Below are 23,085 nucleotides of genomic sequence, written 5' to 3' on the forward strand. Positions count from 1 at the left end.
GACTATATGCTTTACAAGTGATCGGTCACTCTGTCCTCTTACACTTGCAGGGATCAAGCCCCTGAACTGCGCAGAGAGAATCGCCTAGCAGACTAATGCCTAAGTGGGTCAGGCATTGTGGGGGATCTCCCTTCCCCCCAGGAAATAATAAAATGCTAGGTCCAGGGGAAGTTGTGAATAGCCTCGATGGATGGGAGGCAGGGAAAATGTACAATAGGCAGAAAGCCTAATGTCTCTTTTTCTGGTATACTGGAAGATGGGGTAAAAGTTTTAATGGAAACAGGGACTCACGGTTTGACAGGGAACTTTTAAAGTGAAAAACTAAAAATATTGTAAATGATCAAGTTCAACACATTGTTAGCCTATATAAACCACACTATGTAATTTTGGTAACCTCAGCTTTCTGTCCTATTTGTTACTCACTCTGGTCGCATCTTCTACTAGTTTGACTGAAAAAAAATCTATAGGACAGAGATCATGTGTACCTGTGCTTGTAAAGTGCCTACCACAATGAGGTCCCAACCTGACCAGAGCCTTACCAAGAGACTTGAGTAATAAAATTACTACTCCACTATAACAACCTATTAAGGTCACATTAAACTGAAAAATCTCTTGGAAGTTACAAAGAATCTACAAAATTTAACTTATTAGTCTTATTTTGGCAGTGTTTCAACACATGTAAGATAAACATACTGCAGCTGAATAACTCCATTGCTGAGCATCTCATTATGATCAGTCAAGTGCCAGTGTGCTCACGGCTGTACAAAACACAAATAAAGACTGCCCCAAAATAACTTAATATTTTCTTATAAATTAAGTGAGGTTAAAAGAATTAGAATGAAAATAATTCAGTTACAGAATTATTTGATAGTCTAGATGCTTTGTAGAGCAATGAAATCTCATCTCCAATGAGACCTACATCAACCAACTGTAAAACTGGGGATTAAAATGTATACCTGTTAAGTAAGGTGGAGTGGTCTTAAACAGAGATAAAGAAAATAATGAGATATTCATGGAAACTGCAGTTCATGTACTCCAAAAATTATGGCACTGAAGTATGGTTCCAGAAACTTGTTTAAAATATTTAAGTAAAACCCCGCTCTGTGTGTGATGTTCTTGAAAGGCAAAGAATAAGGTTATAATCGGGTTTCAAATCCTGAGGAATTTAGGAGCAAGAGAGCTGGAAATGTGAATTTGAGTCTTTAAAAAAAAAAAAAAAAAAAAACCTCTGTGGAAAGCATTGCACCATAAGGAAGCTTAAAATTGTAATATTTGCTATAAAACATTTGTTTCTATTTCTTCAGTGTGGACTGTATTTGATAGCAATTTAATACTTCTAATGTAGCATTAACCTGTAACAGAAATTTGATCTAAAAATCTTCAGTACAAATTTTTCCAACAAATATTTTAAAATTATTTTCAATTACTTTCCTAAGAGAACTCATCGGTGTATAACACATACAAAAGCACAAATGTAGTGGTTACAGGAAGGAGGTGGTTGATAAAGAGATGCTGTCCGAGGTCCCTTTGCTTCACTAACATCTTGAAAAACCCTCAGAAGTCTGGAGAGAAAGCTATCATGATTTTTAGTTATTTATGGTGAGATTTCCAAAGCTCTTTGCATTTGCCTAACTGTGCTCCCATTGGCTTGAATGAAAGCAGAGTAAGGTCAAAAGCTAAGCACTTTTGAAAGTCCCAACCACTGGGCCACCTGAATAACTGCTATAATTTATTAATATCTCTTGCCCTGGTCTACACTTCGGGATTAGGTCGAATTTAGCTGCGTTAGGTCTATTTTAAAATGAATGCATCTACACAACCAACCCTGTTCCGTCGACCTAAAGGGCTCTTAAAATTGACTTCTGTACTCCCCCCTCCCCGGCAAGGGGAGTAGCGCTAAAATCGACCTTGCTGGGTCGAATTTGGGTAGTGCAGATGCAATTTGACGGCATTGGCCTCCGGGAGCTATCCCAGAGTGCTCCAATGTGACCACTCTGGACAGCACTTTGAACTCCGATGCATTAGCCAGGTACACAGAAAAAGCCCCGGGAAATTTCGAATTTCATTTCCTGTTTGGTCAGTGTGGTGAGCTCAGCAGCACAGGTGACCATGCTGTCCCCCCAAACCAGCTCCAGCATGGACTGAAAGGGAGACCCTGGATCTGATTGCTGTATGGGGAGAAGAATCTGTGCAGGCTGAACTCCAATCAAAAAGAAGAAATGCTAATATGTATGCCAAAATCGCACAGGGCATGGTGGAGAGAGGCTACAACAGGAACACACAGCAGTGCCGCGTGAAAGTTAAGGAGCTCAGGCAAGCCTACCAAAAGACAAAGGAGGCAAATGGTCGCTCCAGGTCAGAGCCCCATACATCCCGCTTCTATGATCAGCTGCATGGCATTCTAGGGGGGACCCTACCACTACCCCATCACTGTCTGTGGACACCTGCAAGGGGAGAGTCTCATGCAACAGGGAGAAGGAGGAGGAGGAGAATGAACAGCAGGCAAGCAGTGAATCCGTTCTCCCCGGCAGCCAGGACCTTTTCATCACCCTGGAGCCAGTATCCTCCCAAGGCGGGATCCCCGACCCTGAAGCCGGAGAAGGTACCTCTGGTGAGTGCATATTTCTAACTACAGTACAGGGTTTAAAAGCAATTGTGTTTAATGTTTGATTTGCCCTGAAGAATTGGGATGCATTCGTGGCCAGTACATCGACTGGAAAAGTCTGTTAACGTGTCTGGGGATGGAGCGGGAATCCTCCAGGGACATCTCCATGAAGCTCTCCTGGAGGTACTCTGAACGCCTTTGCAGAAGGTTTATGGGGAGGGCTGCCTTATTTCGTCTTCCACGGTAGGACACTTTACCATGCCAAGCCAGTAGCAAGTAGTCTGGAATCATTGCAGCACAAAGCATGGCAGTGAGTGGTCCTGGGTTTTGGTCGCATTCAAGCAACATTTGGTTATATCTTTCTGTGTTAGCCTCAAGAGAGTGATATCATTCATGGTCACCTGGTTGAAATAGGGGAATTTTTGTAAGGGAACAGTAAAAGGACCCCGTTCATGCTGGGCTGTTTGGCTTAGCTAAAAGGGATCATCCAGGAGAATAGCAACATGGTGGGGGGAGGGGTGAAGGGATCATCCCAGAGAATAGCCACACGGTGAGGTGGGGGAAGGTGTGTGCTGCACATCCACCCGAAAACTGCAGCCCCTCCTTTTAAATGTGAAACCCAACCAGCATTGCTTGCTATGGGAAAGGAGGGTGCTGCACTTTGAAACCATTCCCACATGTTATGAAGGCGTAAGAAGACAACCCCATGTACCCTTTGGCTTACCATGGCCGCCTGGAAACCAAATTCTGTTGCCCAGCCGTGTGTGATGTGTCACCATACTGGCAGGTGCTCAATATAAAAGGCAAAATGCAATCTCATACCTAAAGTACATGTGCTGTCTGCTGTGAATTGCTTGATTCACTGTGAAAGTCTCCCTTTTCTTCTCAAAAATAAAGGATCTTAAATTTTACTCTCCCATTTTATTCCCCCGCAGGTGCAAATGTTTCTATGCTCCCCCTTATCATCTCTGTCCCTGAGATTATCGCAGATTAGAAGGCAAAAAAACTGCACTCGTGATGACATGTTTTCTGAGCTCATGCAGTCCTCCCGCACTGATGGGGAACAGCTTAATACATGGAGGCATTCAGTGGCAGAGGCCAGGAAAGCATTAAGTGAGCATGATGAGCAGAGGCAGGAGGCGATGCTGAGGCTAATGGGGGAGCAAACGGACATGATGAGGCGTCTGGTGGAGCTGCAGGAAAGCCAACAAGTGCACAGACCCACCCTGCATCCACTGTATAACTGCCTGCCCTCCTCCTCAAGTGCCATATCCTCCTCACTCAGATGCTCAAGAACGCAAGGGGGGAGGCTCCGGGCACCCAGCCACTCCAGAGGATGGCCCAAGCAACAGAAGGCTGTCATTCAAACAGTATTGATTTGTAGTGTGGCTACAATAAGCAATGTGGCCATGTCCTTCCCTCCTCCCCCACCCCACCTCACCCAGGCTACCTTGTCAGTTATCTCACTTTATTTTGTAATTAAGAAAGAAAGAATGCATGGTTTCAAAATAATAGTTACTTTATTTCCTTTGCCAGCTGTGATCGAAGGGGGGAAGGGTGGTTAGCTTACAGGGAATTAAAATCAACAAAGGGGGCGGGTTTGCATCAAGGAGAAAACGCACACAACTGTCACACCATAGCCTGGCCAGTCATGAAACTGGTTTTCAAAGCCTCTCTGATGCGCAGCGCGCCTAGCTGTGCTCTTTTAATCGCCCCGGTGTCTGGCTGCTCAAAATTGGCCACCAGGCTATTTGCCTCAACCTCCCACCCCGCCATAAACATCTCCCCCTTACTCTCACAGATATTATGGAGCACACAGTAAGCAGCAACAACAATGGGAACATTGGTTGCACTGAGGTCTAACCTAGTCAGCAAACAGCACCAGCGAGCTTTTAAACGTCCAAAGGCACATTCTACCACCATTCTGCACTTGCTCAGCCTATAGTTGAACTGCTCCTTACTACTGTCCAGGCTGCCTGTGCACTTCATGATCCACGGGAGCAAGGGGTAGGCTGGGTCCCCAAGGATAACTATTGGCATTTCAACATCCCCAACAGTAATTTTCTGGTCTGGGAAATAAGTCCCTTCTTGCAGCTGCTCGAACAACCCAGAGTACCTAAAAGATGCGAGCATCATGCACCTTTCCCTGCCATCCCACGTCGATGTCGGTGAAAGGTTCCTTGTGATCCACCAGTGCTTGCAGCACCATTGAGAAGTACCCCTTGCAGTTTACGTACTGGTTGGCAAGGTGGTCCGGTGCCAAGATAGGGATATGGGTTCCGTCTATTGCCCCACCACAGTTAGGGAACCCCATTGCAACAAAGCCATACAGTATGACCTGCACATTTCCCAGAGTCACTACCCTTGATAACAGAACATCAGTGATTGCATTGGCTACTTGGATCACAGCAGTCCCCACAGTAGCTTTGCCCACTCCAAATTGATTCCCGAGTGACCCGTAGCAGTCAGGCATTGCAAGCTTCCACAGGGCTATCGCCACTCGCTTCTCAACTGTCAGGGCAGCTCTCATCTTGGTAATCCTGCGCTTCAGGGTGGGGGAAAGCAAGTCACAAAGTTCAAGGAAAGTGGCCTTACGCATGCGAAAGTTTCGCAGCCACTGTGAATCATCCCATACCTGCAACACTCTGCAGTCCCTCCAGTCTGTGCTTGTTTGCCGGGCCCAAAATTGGTGTTCCACTGTATCAACCAGCCCCACTGCCAACATGATGTCCCAACTGCCACAGCCTGTGCTTTCAGGAATGTCTGTGTCCATGTCCTCCTCACAATCATCCTCATGCTAGCGTCTCTTAGCCAGGTTCTGCACATACTGCAGGATAATGCATGAGGTGTTTACAATGCTCACAACAGCAGCGGTGAGCTGAGTGGGCTCCATGCTTGCCGTGCTATGGCGTCTGCATGGGTAACCAGGGAAAAAGGCGTGAAACAATTGTCTGCCGTTGCTTTCACGGCAGGAGGGGAGACTGACGACATGTACCCAAAACCACCCACGACAATGTTTTTGCCCCATCAGGCATTGGGAGCTTAACCCAGAATTCCAATGGGCAGCGGAGACTGCAGGAACTGTGGGATAGCTACTCACAGTGCACCGCTCCATGATTTGATGCTAGCCACGGTATTGAGGACGCATTCTGATGACTTAATGCACTTAGTGGGGACGTACACAATCGACTGTATAAAATCGATTTCTAAAGATCAACTTCTATAAAAGCGACCTAATTTTGTAGTGTAAACATACCCTTATTCACTTACCAAACAACCTATGACCCTATATTTCACCTTCTCCATATTACTTCCACATCTACCACCTACACCACACAGACTTCCTCTCTCCACCTTCAACATCAAACTCAGAGCAAGTACAGTAGTTAGAAATGGATATCTAAGCTTTCAGACCACTGAAGCACATAGCTAGTATGAATGGTATACACTTTTAGTTGATAGCTATACTTAAATGTGCTACATTTGAAATGGTTACCACTCTTTCACTGGTAACCAAGGGATAGGCCAGACGGTAGTGAAGAAGTTCAGGGAGATAGCAACAGGGTCTGGGAGCTGGAGCAAATCATGGTTGTTAGACATAGGGTCCCTGGGCTGGAACCTGGAGTACAAGGGGAGCCTGGGTTCCCCTACCAGCCACTGGGGAAGGGTACAATCTGGGCAATAGAAAGAAAGACTTCCTGAGACAGATAGTTTAGAGGGACTTTGATACCTCAGAATGGGAAAACGATAATGACCTAGTGAAACCAGACATAGGGGGAGCACCCTGAGTTACGGAGAGGGATCAATCGAGTCCAAATAAAAAGAAGGAGAGACACAGCGTGAGCGACTAAAGGAAGGGGCATCAGACTGGTCGAAAACTAATCCCCGGCCACATGGAGGTGTCACAACAGTGAGTAGTAAACCCAATGACTGGGTCACTTCCAGGATACTGGTCACAGGCTGGGGCATTGACCAGACCATGTGACTGACACCTTTCCAACATGGCAGCAGCTCCTCCCTCCACCTTCTCTGCTGGCTGCCTTCTCGCCCTTCTCTATGCCTAGTACGCCTATGGGAGAAGCATTACAGATACCCTTTGTCATGGCAATGTCTTCTGAAGGAAGAAAGATACCCACAAAAAGGGGGCTGAAGGACTTTGCTGGTACTGGATGCTAAGAGGAGAGCTAAGGGTCTTTGTGGGCGCTCTACACGCTTCTATAGCCTTTCAGGTTTACTCCGCAGCCAGAGAGGAGTTCAGGTGCTTTGGGAATGTTGTGGGAAGGAGACAAGATGGGTAAGATAATATTTTTTTATTGGACCAACTTCTGTTGGTCCAATAAAAGAGACAAGCTTTTGAGCTTACACAGAGCTCTTCTTTGGGGGCAAGGAAGGGGCTAATGGGCTTTACAGGACACTGTAGGAACGCTGTCAGGATATTACAAGAGGCTGAAGGACTGGGGAGAAATAAGAGAGTGGTGGATTACAGGGGAGAGGTAAGAGTAAAAAAGTTAATCAGAGGCTAAAATGGCCAAGATAGACTGTTGTTCCATATGAGATATTTAAAATACTTGCACAGTATTGTCTCTCTTTACTTTTTTTTTTTTTTTTTAAATAATTCCTATCATTACTCATGGTATTTTTCTTGGGTAAAATATGCTTATTGCAACTTCAATGCCAATATAAAATACAGAGTAAGCAAAGCGTTCCCTCTAATTTTTCCCCACGCATGTACAGAATGAATTGTGTTATGTGCACCACTATGGAGGTGATGTGTGACAAAATTCATGTGGCGGGGATGGGGCCGAGAGGTTCGGAGTGTGGGAGGGGGCTCAGGACTGGGGCAGAGAATTGGGGTACAGGGGGTGAGGGCTCTGGCTGGGGGTGTGGGCTTTGGGGTGGGGCCAGGGGTGAGGGCTCCAGCTGGGGGTGCGGGTTCCAGGGTGGGGCCAGAAATAAGGGGTTCAGGGTACGGGAGGCAGCTCCGGGCTGGGGTTAAGGGGGGGTGAGAGCTCCGGCTGGAGATGTGGGCTCTAGGATGGGGCCGGGGACAAGGGGTTTGGGGTGCAGGCTGCCCTGGGTCTACGGTGGGGAGAGAGGACTCCCCCCAGCTCTCTCTCCCCGCAGCAGCACCTGGTTTGGGGGGGGGAGAGGCGCCTCTCACCGCCATGGCAGCTCCGGGGCGGGATGGGTTAGGGCCAGGGCCGGGGCACCTCTCCCGCGGCAGGTCCGGGGCAGCCGCGCAGCTTAGAGGGAACTTAGGCTGTGAATCCAATCAAGATCCACATATATTAGTTATCTGTTAAATGGAAAAGGTGCCAGATTCAAAAAGCAAAGGCATTCCATTTCTGGTGGGTGGGGAATGATGGATTGTTCATTTTCACAAACATGTTATATGCCACAAAGTACTCTTGGCTGCTTATCCAATTCCTTTGGGTCAAGAACAGAGTAGAAACTGAGGGTCTCTGAAAAAAATAAACCAGGAGAGGGTAATGCTACTAGGGATGTTTGGTATGACAAGAAGCAGGTCAACTATCTTTTTATGTATCCTTTCATTTCAATTGTTCATGGTATAAAATAGGTAGATTAAGCAGATCCAAGCCCTTTATTTCAAAAGGGGCATTGCAGTCACAAACATGGTTCCAAAGGCACCACAAAGGCTGCTACTAAGTACACTCTACTCCTGTACAATCACCTGAGATGAAATGCTAGCCCCACTGAAATTAATGGGTGGGTTTTGCCATGAACTTCAATGGGATCAGGATTTCACTCCTGGTCTTAGGCAGAAAAGTCCAAGGTTTTGGTGGATTCAGGCTCCATTTAGGCTTTATCCATTGCATATACTATGTAGTTGACTGAAACTTTAAGCACAGCATGGTGTTAAACTGTATAAATAAGCAAACAACATACTAAAACATGAAGTGGAGTGGTTTGGTGCTTTATCCAGGATGTGATTAGATGCGGCCACGATACATGGACGGGACTGAAAGAAAAGGCTGGAGTGGTGGGAATGGTAGGTCCCTTAGCCACCAATCCTGCAAACACTTATACAAAGGTAATTTTACTCAGGTGAATAGTTACACATGTTTCCAGTATTTAAACCTTAGAAGTTAAACTACAGATAAAGTTTTGACTTGCTTCAACTGCTTAGTACACCTCTACCTCGATATAACGCTGTCCTCGGGAGCCAAAAAAATCTTACTGCGTTATAGGTGAAACTGCGTTATATCGAACTTGCTTTGATCCACCAGAGAGCGCAGCCCCGCCCCCCCGGAGCACTGCTTTACCACGTTATATCCGAATTCATGTTATATCGGGTCACCTTATATCGGGGTAGAGGTGTATTTACTGTGTTTTATGTGAATTTAATTTTCCTCATATCAGGATGCAACAATCCTGATGGCAAGGATCTCTTTAGTCCACGTCCCACTAAGGAAGGTGTGCTTACCCAACCATCTCTCATCATTTAAGCTACCACTTATGCGGCAGCTGTACAAAGGGACTATTCAAAGCCTGACAGAAGACTGTATCATCCCATGGCAAGGGGGTAAGAATAATTACAAGTCAAGCATGTACCTTTGTACTATCTCTACTTTTAGAAGCTGGGGGGAAGTTTTTACAATTTGTATTTAATTAAATTATTTCCTTGTATATTGGAGGAAACACTGATGGAGCAGTAGCCACTTATTTTTTCACTTTTTTAATATAAATATAAAGAAAAGCACAAACTGAGTAACTCAAGCTGCCTTATCCTAAGGGATTGGAACGGGAGAAGGAAAACAAAACTACAAAGGTACTGAAGAATGTACATATGTACTTCTGTGTAAATGTGTGTTTTTGTCATATTTGTGGATTAGTGGAAAGAGTTAAGAGGTATGGTGGGAGAAAAGGGAATGGATGGAAAGGATCCAACATATTTAAAATGGTTGCTGCTTTATACTGGCATTCATCTAAATATCCTTTCTTTTCAGCAAAGTTTATACAAATACAGGTCTAACAAGACCGTCAGATACATATGTAAATCACTTCCAATATAGGGAATCATCATATCCCTAGGAATTAAGTACTGAGACTTTCAGCTTTAGGCTGCCGGTTTGAAATCTCCCCAGTTTAGTGATGACCAAAGATTACTGCTATCTGATAGATCCTCAGTTTATGTGATGTAAATTGGTTGTCCCAATCCAGTTCCCACTCAATAGGCCTTTATCACAAAATTTTCCACAACAGGCACCCTAAAGAAATTGAGCTTGGGGAGAATGAATGGAGTGTAGAGAATGCCCTACCACGTAAGCCCCAAGAAGCAGTCCTTCCAACTCCAGGCCGAAATGCATTGTGGAGAGGGGAGTAGGAAGGGAAAACGTTAGGGGTCGATACTACCCATGCTGTAACTTGGTCGATGGATAAACAGATGCTTTCAGGCTCTTAATCTAGAACATTTTGGAAGCAGGAAATCCACCAAACACTAAGACTCTATTAAACAGAATTAGACACCTTTGACGATTTGTTTATTTAAACACAGTGAAAAGGAAATATTTGAAGTTGCATCATCTTAAGTGATACTGAAGGCTAAGTAGTGCAGACTGAAGGTGTCTAGTTCAGAGAGTGTTGTAACAAAATAAGAGTTGAACTTCTCAGGGCAAGACAGTGTTACTCGTCTATGCAGTGCCCAGTACAATGCGGTCCCAATGCTGACTGGAGTAGACACTCAAATCATTATGGGCATGGCTACACTTGCAAATGTAGAGCACTTTGAGTTAAACCAGCCTTCATAGAGCGCAGTAGGAAAAGCGCTGCAATCTGACAGCTGCAAGCGCACTGGCGTGGCCACATTAGCAGCTCTTGTAATGGCCACAGAGAGCAGTTCATTGTGGTAGCTATCCCAGCATGCAAGTGGCTGCAACGTGCTTTTCAAATGAGGGGAGTGGGGTGGAGTGGAGTGTGACAGGGAGTGTGTTGTGTGTATGTGGGGGGAGAGAGAATGGGTTTTTGGGGGACTGAGAGCATGTCAGCATGCTGTCTTGTAAGTTCAGACAGCAGCAAACCCCCTCTGTGTCCCCCTTCCCCTCCGCCTTGCTCCCTCTCTCACATACAGCATTCCACAGTAATGGTTGCTTTGTCTCGGAGCAGATAAGCATGCCGGCTGTCAGAAACGGAGCTTTTAAAGGGTGTATGGGCATGCCTGCAGTGATTCCAAAACAATGACAAGAGTGGCCACTTGACTTAAGGGGATTATGGGAAGTTTCCGGAGGCTGATCAGAGTGCAGTAATGCAACACCTCGTTCACACTGATGCCTGTGCGTTTCAGCCAATGCACACCAAGTGTTAATCATCTCGCTGAGGTGGAGTACCAGGAGCGCTCTAGCCCTGGAGTCAGAGCGCTCTATGTGCCTTGCCAGTGTGGACGGGTAGTGAGCTAGGGCGCCTGGGTGCTCTAACTCGCACGTGTAGCCAAGCCCTTAGGTTCTGCAAACAAATACAGTAGGGTAGAAATAGTGGTTACTTATTTATTAAATATTTTAAGCCATTCCAAGTATGACAATCATGTTTTCCTAGTCTTTATATAAAATGGCAACAAGCCGCTCTCTCCAGCAGGGATTCTCGGACTTTGGTATTTGAGAAGAACTTGGCTGTACCATACATCCCAACTGTGCCTATAGCTGCATCTTACCACATAGGTATTGGCAGGGGAGATACTATGATCATGAAAGTGGTTTTCCCAGGCTCATCCATTCCACTGCGGGTGTGATGACCCCTGCGATTTCCCCAAATGCGGGAAACTCGACTGCATAATTTGTGGTAGTGGGGGACTGTGTTCATGCTTTCCCCTGGCACTTGGTCAAAGACAGAGAAATAAACACGTAGGTATTGTATCCTACTGCTTAATTTGTTACGCACTGCCTACTTATAGATGAGTAGAAAAATTACAGTATCAGTTAACTTCAATGTAGATCAAATGGAGAGAAATATTTTACTGACAATGTCCTTCAATTAATATTGACATTAATTGGAAGTAGCCCTACATTGCGCCACAAAAACCACAGAGTCCTAGCTCCCACAGAATTATGCACCACTAACAAACTAACACTTTCCCCCTCACCCCCATACATGGGCTTGGGAGCCAATAGTCACAGTTTTAAAATAAAAAAAATCCAAGTAATTTATTAAGCAGAAAGTATCACAAGCAGCAAATTCAGATTTAATATATTCTTGTGCGAATAATGTGGACTATGCAAAAATGCCTTCATAAATAAGGCAAAGCATGTAGGTTAAGACACAAGGTGTTAATATCTTACGTAATTTTCAAGTGATGATATGAGCGCATCTTGTTCAAAGCAAAGCCTATTTGAAGAGGAAAATTGATTGGTTTCATTAGCTACCTGCTAGTAATGGTACCTAATTTTTCAGAGCAAAGTTTAATAGTTCTGTTATTAACCAAAATGCATTGCATGATTCTGTAAACAGAGAACAAGTTACATTGAAGTGCAGCTGTAAAAACATTTACGCACACTTACATACTCTTATGCACATTCTTTTACCACAAATGTATGTTTTCCACTATGAACTATAAGTAATATGAATCTTACTTAAATATATGCACACACAGAATATCAAACTAGGGTGTTTTATAAATTACCATGGAGGGAAAGCTATAAGGGAGTGCTTTATCTGTACATGCAAAAAACAAATGATGCAAATAGCGATAGGTAGTAAGCCATCCTTTGTACAACATTAATATTCTAACCACTTAATAGGATTCTACAGCAAATATCACGTATATTTCTGACTTGTGCAATTAATCATGCAGACAACATGAAAGTGTGCTTTCTCCTAGCATTTGGAAAAATTTAGGCAACAGTAGTACACACACACACACACAAAAATGCAACTGCCACTATACCAAGTTAATGTAACCACAGGAATTTTTTGTCCAAATTCATGTTCCTATTTCAGATAATAAAAATGCCTACGTTCTTTATTTGTATTAATTCAGGTATCAAGCATACTGATTTTTAAAAGGTACAGAACATTTGTTGTCTTTAAGCATCAAAAGCACTAAACTTAGAATCAGAATTTACTATGACCACAAAAATATTAATAATACAGATAATACATACCCTGTGGAGTTCAAAATTATTCTTTTTTGTTATTCTCCTTCATGGATGAAGGCAGAAAGTTGGAAGTGTTCAATTAAGAGCAAATTAGGCAACATTTGTAGCTCTCAAACATTTCTTCTACCGAATGAAGAGTTCAGACTTCATCCTGGGAGGTTACTACTTAGTCAAAAAAAACCTGCTACGCCAAGCACTCTAATCACTTGTTTTTTCAAGGGATTTCCAAAAAGGAATGTCCAAATCTTCAAAGAATGCACAAGCTGCTCCTCCCACCCTGCATTTTGTTCAGCAGCAACAGTTTATCCACACCTTTCTTGATTAGGGAAATGAAATAAGCACCATCCTACTTTTCTTCTTCACAAAAAAGCTCCAAGTGGTTTGAGTAAACGGACACTGCTACAGCACACACAGAAGGTTTTATTTGATTTTAGCTTTGCTGACACACTAATGAAGGCCCAAGCAGACAAGGCAAGAGAAAATGGTATTTGAGCACAAATTTAATGTTTATTCACTAGACTGCTTGCCTTTGAGAGGGTTGCCCAAACATAGCTCTTGCAATGCAGAGTCAATCTTTTCTAGTTGTCTCTTAGCAAACATATGGGAGCCTGGGAATTTCTCATGCATTCAGATAAATCAAGAACCAGACCTTTCAGACCACTAACATTTAGTACCTTTAGAAGGAGATGTCAGATTTCTCTGGGACTCTCTGACTTTACATTGTTTAGATTACACCAAAGCCACCATTTTTCAAAATCAAAACAAAATTATTTCATATATAATAAAATGGGGACTTCATCATTTCAAAGGCAATTCTCTAAAACAAATCTGAGACAAACATGTTTTTACATTTACTACTGTAGGTCTCAAACCTTATAACAGACAAACCTAAACTATTAAATATATGCATCATATCTGGCTCTTAAAATGTACTGCAGCTTCTCTATTTGTCTGCATGATTTTTCAAATGCCAAATCTATCCTTTTTGTATCACGCTTCTTACACATATTCAAAAGTCACGCCTTAAAAAACTTGGTCCAATGTTTTCAGCAAAGCAGCCGCGCTCATCAATTACCTGAAGCCAAACCACGTTAGGTTATATCCTTGTTGGATCTCCTGAACTATGCATGACTAGTCACTACTTTGATAGGAGTCTCAAAACTCCTAGGAAAAAAACACTGGTGCTGCAGGAAGTTTTATTGCAATATAGCCAAACACTTAAAACTCCAGCCAAATTATTTTAAAAATCATACATACTTTTTTGCTTGGGAACAGTTCAACATACTCCACATATTATCCTGAAAGTTAGGTCTTTCCAGCATGGCCAGTTGTCCACATTTTAAGGCTTGCCAAACCTGAAGTATATCTGAGATTTGGGCTTGGTATGTTCAATGGGACATCTGGCTAAGAAAAAAAGTTCAGAATCAGGCTGAATTCTGACTATTTTGGCTATAATTTTTCAGTTAAAAACAGATCTCTGCTTGTTCAATTACTAGGTAGACAAACAAGGCTACCTGTTTTGAGCTATACTTATTTGTATGAGCTATATCTATTTTTAGGTGACAGTTAATTTAATATTACATTTCCATTTACCACTGGAGAAATTTCTTTTAAAATAGATAAGATGTAACAACTCAATTCTCTTAATACTTCCCAAAAAAGAATTAAACCATCTGAAAGGGATCTAAACCTCAAACAGTTTAACTACAGAAAAAGAACTGTACTTAAGATAAAACTTTCTTTAAATACCCTTCTCTTCCTGCGCTCCCTCCCTCCCCTCCGCCCCCTACTCCACCTCCTGGCAGGCCCTGGGAACCCTGAAAGCACCAAAACTGTTTCAGAGTAGCAGCCGTGTTCGTCTGTATCCGCAAAAAGAACAGGAGTACTTGTGGCACCTTAGAAACTAACAAATTTATTAGCGCATAAGCTTTCGTGGACTACAGCCCACTTCTTCGGATGCATATAACTGTTGTACAAAACTGTTGTACAAAACTGTTGTAGTTCCCCTGTGTAAGAAGAGAGGATTTAGGAAGGCTGAACAGGGGTTTTATAACACCCTGCACATCAGAGAGTACAGTCCTGTGGGGGATCATTTTACTCCAGCACAGAAGGGAGCTTGGGCATGAACCAGTGGATCCACCGAATACAGATTCAGTGACAAAATACCATTCGCACCCTGGACAAAACACAAGGTGAGAAGTACACAGCAGCTTCAGGGACTACGGTAGCCCTAAGGGCTTGGCTACACTTGCAAGTTAGAGTGCATTAAACCAGCCCCGTGGGCCCTAACTCACGACCCTTCCAAACTGGCAAGGCACTTAGAGCACTCTGACTCCGTGGGAAGAGCGCTCCTGAAATTCCTGGGTGTCAGCGTGAACCAGGTGTTGTATTACTGCACTCTGATCGGCCTCCAGAAACGTCCCATAATCCCCTTAAATCAAGTGGCCACTCTTGTCATTGTTTTGGAATCGCTGTAGGAACGTGGATATCAAAGCAAACCATTACTGTGGAATGGTGTGAGAGAGAGAGAGAGAGAGAGAGAGAGGCGGGGGACGAGGGATCTGCTGCTATCTAAACTTACAAGACAGCATGCTGACATGCTCTCAGCCCCCCAAAATCCCACTCTCTCCCCCCCACATACACACTCCCTGTCACACTCCACCCCCCACTTGCATGTTGGGATAGCTACCACAATGTACTGCTCTCTGTGGCTGCTGCAAGTGCCGCATATGTGGCCACGCCAGTGCGTTCGCAGCTGTCAGTGTGGACAGACTGCAGCGCTTTCTCTACTGTGTTCTACGAAGGCTGGTTTAACTCGAAACACTCTACATTTGCAATTGTATCCATGTCCTAAGACAAGTATCAGATGGGTAGCCATGTTAGTCTGGATCTGTAAAAAGCAACAAAGAGTCCTGTGGCACCTTATAGACTAACATACGTATTGGAGCATAAGCTTTTGTGGGTAAATACCCACTTCATTCGACGCATGGGTATTCACCCACGAAAGCTTATGCTCCAATACGTCTGTTAGTCTATAAGGTGCCACAGGATTCTTTGTTGCTTCATCCTAAGACGGCAGCAGCTGCAGAGCAGTTCCACAGCCTGAAGAAAAAACTGTTGTTCTCTTCCCAACTCCCCCCTCAGCCCACTTAGTTGGGCTATGTACTGCATTCAGGATTTGGGCATTAGTAATCTTAGGCCTGGTCTACACCTAAAATGTAGGTTGAACAGGTTGTGTTGCTCAGGGATGTGAAATGTCTCCCCATGAGAGAGACAGTTAAGCCAATCTAACCCCAGTATAGACACAGTGCTAGGGGTTGACAAAATAATTCTTCTGTCAACTGAACTACTTGCTCTCAGAAATGTGGATTTACCACAGTGACAGAAGGTGTTCTTCTGTCACTGTGGTAAGTGTCCACACTATAGCACTACAGTAGTGCAGTTGCAGCTGGGCTGCTGTAATATTTCTAGTGTAGATATAGTGCACTTGCAGCTGTGCTGCTGTAATATTTCTAGTGTAGATATAGCCGTAGTTAAGCAGGCTTAAGCTCTCCTGTAGACAGTGCTAGGTCAACAAAAGAATTTACTCCTGGGGAGATTCTGTGCCACTGCACATGCGCAGAATTTATGTTCCCCGCAAATTTCTTTGCTTTCCCACAGAAAAATGACTTTCTGGCAGGGAAGCCACAAGAACAGTCATGCAACCCTCCCCAGCAGTATGTTTCGGGTGCCCAAAGCAGCTGGCAGAGAGGTAAATCACTGTGGGGCAGAAGGCGGGACTGGTGAAGACCCAGTTGGTGGCTCCTATCCTGCGCTGGGCTCAGTTGGTAGTCACAGCTGGGCTGGGAAGGACGGGACTTCCTCTTCTCCTGCACAGCATCCGGGGCTTGGTCAGACCCACCCCCAGATTTCTCCCCTGGCTGCAGGAAGCTCTGCAAACTCCCCCCACCCCACCCCTGCTTCCTGCACCCATTGCTCCTCAGCTGCAGGGGGAGGGATCCTAGTACGGGGAGCTACTCCTCCATCTACCCAACCCCATGCATCCAGACCCTCTTGCCGAGCCTCACTCCCCCACACTCAGAACTCCCCTGATGAGTCCCAATCCCCCTGCACCTGGACCCACCCAATGAGCCACCCACACCTGGATTCCCACCCTACCAAGCCCCAACCAGCTGCACCTGGATCCCCACCCCATTGAGCACCACTCCCCCAGCATCTGGACCCCCCACTAAGTCCCCCACACCCAGATCCCCCTGCTGAGGTCTATCCCCCCCATATCCTGACACGCCCTGCGCTGAGCCCCAACCACCTTCACCAGGACTCCCCTGCAGAGTCCCATTACTGTTGCACTCAGAACCCCCCAACAAGTCCCTGTGCATCCAGATTCCCCCCACATCCAGATCCTCCACTGAACTGCCCACACCCAGATTGCCCCACACAGAACCATCTCAACCCACACCTGTTTCCCCCCACATTAAGCCCCTCCACACTTGGAATCTGCCTTGCTGACCCTGCCTGCCCACACAGAGGGGCAGGGCCCTGGGATGTTTCTGGGCCTGGCCGGGTCCTTACGCTGTGTCAGGGTTTGGTGCAGCCTCACCACTGAGTCCATAGTCCGGAGTGGAGCTGCAGTGATCTCCCACCTCTGTGCAGCTAGTGGCCTGTGCTCCCCTCCCCAATGCCATGCTGGAGCCTCCACATTTATTTGATGAATAAAATTTGTAGAATTTTAAAATCTTGTATGCAGAATTTTTAATTTTTTGGCACAGAATTTAAAATGTTTTGGTGCAGAATGCCCTCAGGAGCAAGAATTCTTCAGTTGACCTAACTACTGCTTCGGAGAGGGTGTATTTACTACAGCAAGGGAAAAAGTATCTACACTACAGTACTGCAGCTGTGTCACTCTAGCATTTGTAATGTATACATTCCAGTCATAAGGAAAGTTTCACGATCAATTTTCTTGGGTAGACATTTTGCTCAGTCCTGAGTTCTTTACCCATTTGTATTTTTCTTACAGTAAACAAAAAGGGTTATTGCAGTGGGTATCAAACTTTTTTATTGGCAACCCCTTTCAGATTGCAAGCCATTGAGTGTGACCCCCCTAATAAATTAAACACACTGTTTAATATATTTAACACCATTATAAATGCTGGCGGCAAGCAGGGTTTGGGGTGGAGGTTGACAGCTCGCGACCCCCCCCCAATAATGACCTTGCGACCTCCTGGGGGGTCCCGACCCCCAGTTTGAGAACCCCTGGGTTAGTGTGTGTTTCTGGTCACAACACTTCTTTATAAAAAACCCGAAAAGTTTCCAATTATAAAAAGCATAGTGTGATGATGAGCTTTATTTAGTTTATGGTTATTTAGAAAGACTGACAGATTTCTTCAAAGTTTTAAACTGGTATGGGGCTGGATGACTCAGAACAGCAGTGATTAAATTCAAAGTTTTTCAACTGCACCCCACTAATTTGAAGCGGACCGAAGTTGGCCAAAATTGGAAGATTACCACAAGTTAGTTTGTCTAGTTCCTAGTGTTTGCCTGTACTCCTCACAGGATCCACCACAAGTTGCATTCTGCTGAACTGAGCAACCCTCCTATCATTAGAATTGCTCTCTGCAGTTCAGAGTTAAGACATTGGTGGGACACCTGCACTGCTTCTGTTGAGGCCACACCCACTGTGAATAACTAAAGGACTTCCATTTCCAGAACTGAATCTAAATTTCTATTTTTCATTTTTACCCAAATTACTGTACTCCTCTTTCAGCATAGAAATTTGTAACTGTTCAACCAGAGCCTAATTATCTTTATCACGTATACAGTAGCCTTCATAACATTGGTAAGTTTTTCGGTTTCTGTGAACAATGGTCAGAAAGTAAACATCCATACTTTCAGAAGAATATACAGATCATAAATAAAATGGTTGGGCTCCTCATTATAGAGCCTGTTTTAAGAATAGAGAGTGTTGTGAGTTAGCTTGCAAGCCATCGGAATAAGAGGAACAAATGACAGCCAAAAACAAGTTGGGCTGCTGACTATTTACACTGACATGTTTTTTTAAACATGTCATCTTATTAGAATTCTGATGGAAGAATATTTCAAGAAAAACGGACTTACCCTGTATATTGTTGAGGTTTGTACAGGGCTTAGAGAAAGTCCCTATATCTTCTCAAAATACAAGAACAGCTAACTCCAGTTAAATTTACTACACATGCCCCCATATATTTCAACAAGGAAAAAATTTTCCCCGAGGAAATTTCTCAGTTTCTGGATTAAACCCAGTATTATTAGCTGCAGAATGAAATGATTAATGACGGATTCATTGAATTACTTCTTACGGGCGGTCACTAGAGCTTCCTCTAAACCTAAAACTGCCACTGTACATTTAACTAATGACAAATGATTTTTAAACTGTCAAAATTATAAACATCATAAAATTGTTTTATCACAGTGATTTTAATTACTGCACTTTAATGAAAGTACAAGTTATGTTTTTGTTTTCTTCACTTCAAAGTTATAAATTGAGAAACAGCCTGACTTACTGCATCCCCAAATATTATTACACTGTAAATTAAGTTCTAGATCCACAGTTGTGAATACTTGGTGTGAGCATTTCCAATTATTTGAGATGTGTAAATTTCCCTCCTAAAAATACAAGAAAAAAACGGAATTTAGAAAATGAGATTAAAAATCATTTTTCCAAGAATTACACAAGTTGGTTCCTGGTCACCATATTTAAAAGACTCCCCAAACAGAAGGCATTTTCCAAGAGGGAAAGTCCCCCTACCATTAATTAATAAACCATTCATTCATAGGAGAAATGGAACAACACTGCAATCTTAAATTCAAAAAGGTAACCAATCTGCAGATTTCACACATGGGTTATTCTAGGTTTGGTCATTGAAAAGTTTCAGTCATAAAACTATTGTTAATTACCTTTTTCATACATGCACAATCTTTATCACATAGAAGTTACTTAAAATACCCAGCTTTAGTTAAGAGTTTGTTCTTTTCTCCAAGGGAAACTGTAATCAGCCTAACAAACTTCACATTTTCCTTTACAGGTATGCTCCAAAGTCATCCTTATTACTGAAGTGTCATTGGGCCCAAACTCACTTAATGCAACTAATGTTCTGTGCTAAAAATGAATGGAAGACATAACATGTAAACTGAGGATGGAAATGAAGTCTGTGCTGCTCCTTTTCAGCATAGTACTTCAATTCTATGATAAGCGTAAGAAAGAGAAATCCATCCAGTAATATACTTAGCAAAGATGTCTGGTGGACTCACCAAATATGGGTAAATCCAGCTGTTTTGTTAAGATGTGCAAAGCAAAATGAACCCCAATAAACCTCAGTTACTTTAATGGACCACAGTTTCAGCATTCCAGTTATCTCACACAAAATCACTTTAATATGAGACTGCCCAGTGATGAAAGCACATTTTAATGCAAGATTTAGCATAACCCCAAATAGAGGATGATGAAATGAAAAGAGATACAAGACCCAGAGAGCATCAATGAAGTGTTCTGCATTTTTCTAGATAAATTAATTGTAGCCTTTTACTGTGCATGACAGTCACAGCATACAAAAGAGAAACTGTGTCACTTTGAGTTTAAAAACATGCATATCATTAAAAGCAGAGTCATTTTCCTATATCAATCCAAAAAGGGAAAAAATCCAACTAAAGGAGAGGATTTACAGGCACTCAGAATTATTGGTCACAGTGGAAATGGAACTTACAAAAAAGGGGGCACTGTCAAGTTATATAAAACATAATTTGAACAATATTTTTCACCCATTTCATTGCCAAGCCTACAATTTCTTTAGATATTCTCCCTCTGTCTTCCTTCATCTGTAAGCAAGTACTTAAATATTTTTTTAAAATATTTTTAGTTTATTAGTTATGACAGATGCAGATAGTCCTGCTTGGAAACATGCATTTTCCTTTTGTCAACATAAACAGGTACAGTATGGGTAACAGTAGTGTAGGGATATTAAAGAAGGTACTAACAGTCATTCCCCCATAATTTGTCCCCCACACTTTAAAATCCAACAGTTTCACCAAGTACAAACATCTCTTGGGTCTTCTGTTAAAACTTGTAAGCTACTGTCTGTAGAAACCATTGATTATATCTGTCCTGTGAAAGATACTTTATCACTATGTAAAACTTACAAACAAGTTAATTGACTTTGTTCTTGAAGTAATTAATACAATGTAAACAAACGCTATAAGCCGTTAAGTGACTTTCACTTCATTGTAACAGCAAGGGCTCCTAGGAACAGACCCCCACCCTCTGTGATTAAAGGGCCGGGAGTCTCAAATGAATTAGCACACACCCCAAAAGTGGTGGAGACAGTAAATTAAAACACGGTTAAGATATGGAATGTATGTTGATGAATGCTTGATGTACATGAATGGTTAGGGAGGCGCCCGCCTAGAAAGGGAGTATCCATCGGCCGAAGAATGTGTCAAGTAGGACCACGAGACAACACCCCCCCACCCCTCCGGAGGGTAAACTGGGATTCACACCATCACCTGGAAGGATGAGAAACACAGACTTTGGACAGTGTGGAGCCACCAGGAATGTGCCACTTTGGACAGAAATGTGCCATCTGGGGATTGAGTCAGCAACAGCAGGATGAAACTGCTCCCAAAGAGTAACATAGGAATTAATTCCTATAAGAATGGACTCTAAAGATTGAGGACTTTGAGTCTCTGGTTCTGCTGCCAGCCTCCAGGAGCATCAGGTGCACCTGACACGGACTCGGCTCCATCCTCATAACCAAGATACCTGGCCAGTAACTTGGCATGAGCAACTTCTAGGCTGGTAACTATAACACCTATACAGAACTTGAATGAGAGAGAGAGAGCGTGTGTGTGTGTGTGTGTAAGGAATAAGTAGTGATAGGAATAGGTAGTCAAACAACGTTGTTTACTTTTATCTTTTGCTTTATCATTATATTTACAATAAATGTGGCATCTTTGCCTTATCCCTCTTAATAAGATCCTGCTGGTTTTTATTCTACTAGTATAACAGTAGTACCAACTTTCCTCCCCACTTCAGTGACTTGCCTGACCTGAACAGTGACAGAAAATAGTTCAGACTTGGCCTCTTCACTTCATACTAACAAGGAGCGCAGCCATGATGATGCCTTTGATGTAGATACCTGGCAATGACAGGCCCCCTGATGTTAATCCTTTTGGATAGTGGATGATTTTTGTGCTTAGGCTTAATCACCAAATTAAGACTGTGGCTACAAGGGGATTCTGCCATCAGTAGCAGAAAAAGGCCTGACCTCAAAACCTCACAGTTTCTTTCTGTGGTAGGTCTAGACCAGTGGCTCTCAGACTTTCCAGACTCCTGTACCCCTTTCAGTACCCTGTGGTACCCCTCCTCCGCCTCTCCCCCCCAGCCCAGGTGCTGCTGTGGAGAGATAGACCTGGGGAGAGTCCTCTCTCCCCACCGTAGCCCCAGAACACCCTCCTGCACCCCCAAACCCTGCATCCCCAGCCCCACCCCAGAGCCTGCACCCCCAGCCAAAGCCATCCCCCCCCACCCTAACACTATGCTCCATCCCTGAGCCCCTCATTCTGGCCCCACCCTACCCACAGCTGGAGCCCTCACATCCCTGCACCCCAACCCTCTGCCCCAGCCCTGAGCTCCCTCCCACACTCCAAACCCCTCGACCCCACCCCCACCATATGATTTTTGTTATATGTACCAATATGGATGTGATGTGTACATCACCTCCATAACATCACCTCCATATTGGTGCACATCATAAAATTCATTCCGCACATGGGTGGGAAAAATTAGAAGGAACACTGCTAAGAGACACTTTCCAGCAAATCTATTAGTGAGTTTCCACTCTCACCGAGGTGACGATTTCCATTGCACTGTATTTCTTTGCTCTCATGCCACAGTCACTATCCAGCTAGAATCTTTTCCATGGTTGCTCCAAACTGTGGTGGGAAAAGTCAGTCAGTCCACTGCCCCCAAATATCCTGTATTTTTATAGACCCCTGTTAAGATAAGTACAGTAATTGATAAAGGAATATAAAAAAATTAAGTGAATATAAAGACCTTTTCACAAGACAGGCTATAATCCAGCAGTAACACACAACAGGGTGTGTTACTGGCTCATGAGTGCATTCCAGTGTGCATTGTGGGGCCTTTAATTTTTACTTGGAAAAAACTAGAGATGGGGGAAGGAAGAAGGCAGTTGCTAAATTCTGTTTTTCAGAACAATGATACAAGTGTCACAAGCCATACTTTCAGCAAAACCAGAAAAGTAGTTTTATAGGTGTGGCTCTGTGTACCAAAACCATTTCACACAGCACTGCTTGTCTACCAACAGCCATCTCTCCCCACTC

At 43.7% G+C, this 23,085-nt stretch overlaps 1 protein-coding gene and 1 non-coding gene across 4 annotated transcripts in view; one reads left to right on the plus strand and one right to left on the minus strand.

The window, feature by feature from the left end:
* The window catches only part of LOC135977639 (protein dispatched homolog 1-like), a 250,928-nt gene that overhangs the window by 191,989 nt on the left and 35,854 nt on the right, over window positions 1–23,085 (minus strand). For all 3 annotated transcript variants that reach the window (XR_010595074.1, XR_010595073.1, XR_010595072.1), the window contains exon 2: window positions 22,587–22,734. The gene's annotated coding sequence lies outside the window, so the exon portion shown is untranslated. The remainder of the gene's footprint in view (window positions 1–22,586; window positions 22,735–23,085) is intronic.
* Window positions 11,274–11,430, plus strand: LOC135977649 (U1 spliceosomal RNA). Its single transcript, XR_010595089.1, has one exon. It is a non-coding gene; the product is annotated as a U1 spliceosomal RNA (small nuclear RNA).

The sequence above is a fragment of the Chrysemys picta genome, unplaced genomic scaffold (genome assembly GCF_011386835.1).
Source record: "Chrysemys picta bellii isolate R12L10 unplaced genomic scaffold, ASM1138683v2 scaf5, whole genome shotgun sequence".
NCBI classification, from domain to species: domain Eukaryota; kingdom Metazoa; phylum Chordata; order Testudines; family Emydidae; genus Chrysemys; species Chrysemys picta.